The sequence below is a fragment of the Phocoena phocoena genome, chromosome 1, assembly GCF_963924675.1.
Source record: "Phocoena phocoena chromosome 1, mPhoPho1.1, whole genome shotgun sequence".
Lineage (NCBI taxonomy): Eukaryota > Metazoa > Chordata > Mammalia > Artiodactyla > Phocoenidae > Phocoena > Phocoena phocoena.
The window spans coordinates 97,922,380-97,923,286 of record NC_089219.1 but is presented as its reverse complement, the minus strand read 5'-3'; the positions used below and the strand labels follow the sequence as shown (position 1 = coordinate 97,923,286).

Below are 907 nucleotides of genomic sequence, written 5' to 3'. Positions count from 1 at the left end.
TCAATTTCATTGAAAATTTGCTTTTAAAAGTTCATGGAGACCTGGTATTATGTGGGTTCCTTCAGAAAGTGTGTGCATTTTGTTTCTGCCAGAGCTAAGGATAACATCTTATTTGGAACTACATTAAAATTTTAGTTTGAGAGTTTAAGAATGATTCAGACACTATAAATTTGCACCTTAAGTGCAAATTTAATCTCACACCTTAAGCCAGATTATGAATTCAGTTTTTTAGGGCTGTTGCTTTCCTCTGCTAAACTGCCAAGTTTCAGACAGATTTTCATGTAATCTTTGGTGAAAGTGAGCAGTATTTCTAGTTCTCTCTTACACTAAGGTGAAACACTTTGGGGTCTTTGACTTAAAGGGGGAAAGATCTCTTCTTATACTCCCCATTTTGAATAGATCACAAAATTTTCCTCCTGTACTCCATGTGCCATGAGACTACGAAAACTGATACCCAAGTTCACCTAGTTTAGCAAAGGCCATCAAATTCCTTTTACCTATCTGGTTCACACCATCACTATATCCCTGGATTGAGAATTTCTTACTTTCTTTGCTGCTCAAAAGTGCTTTTTTTTTTTTTAATATGGAATGCTTCACAAATTTGTGTATTATCCTTGTGCAGGGGCCAGACTAATCTTCTCTGTATCATTCCAATTTTAGCATGTGTGCTGCCAAAGCAAGCATTCAACAGTGCTCTTAATAAAACATTTTAAAGTTTTTATCTAGCATCTTAGTTATTTAAAATAAGAAGTTTAGTCTAGTAATATTGTCTGTTGTCTTATCAGAAACAGAAATCCTCTTTTTCTTTTTTAATCAATTTGGATGATTTCTATTATTTTAGAAAATTATCTCTACCACCTACATTTAAAACATTGATTGACCTAATTTTTTTTTACCATATTCTCTC

General features: G+C 33.2%; 1 non-coding gene across 1 annotated transcript; it reads right to left on the bottom strand.

Annotated features, from left to right (window-relative positions):
• Window positions 1–577: 577 nt before the first annotated feature.
• LOC136140488 (U6 spliceosomal RNA) lies at window positions 578–680 on the bottom strand. The gene has a single exon (XR_010657622.1). It is a non-coding gene; the product is annotated as a U6 spliceosomal RNA (small nuclear RNA).
• Window positions 681–907: the final 227 nt, after the last annotated feature.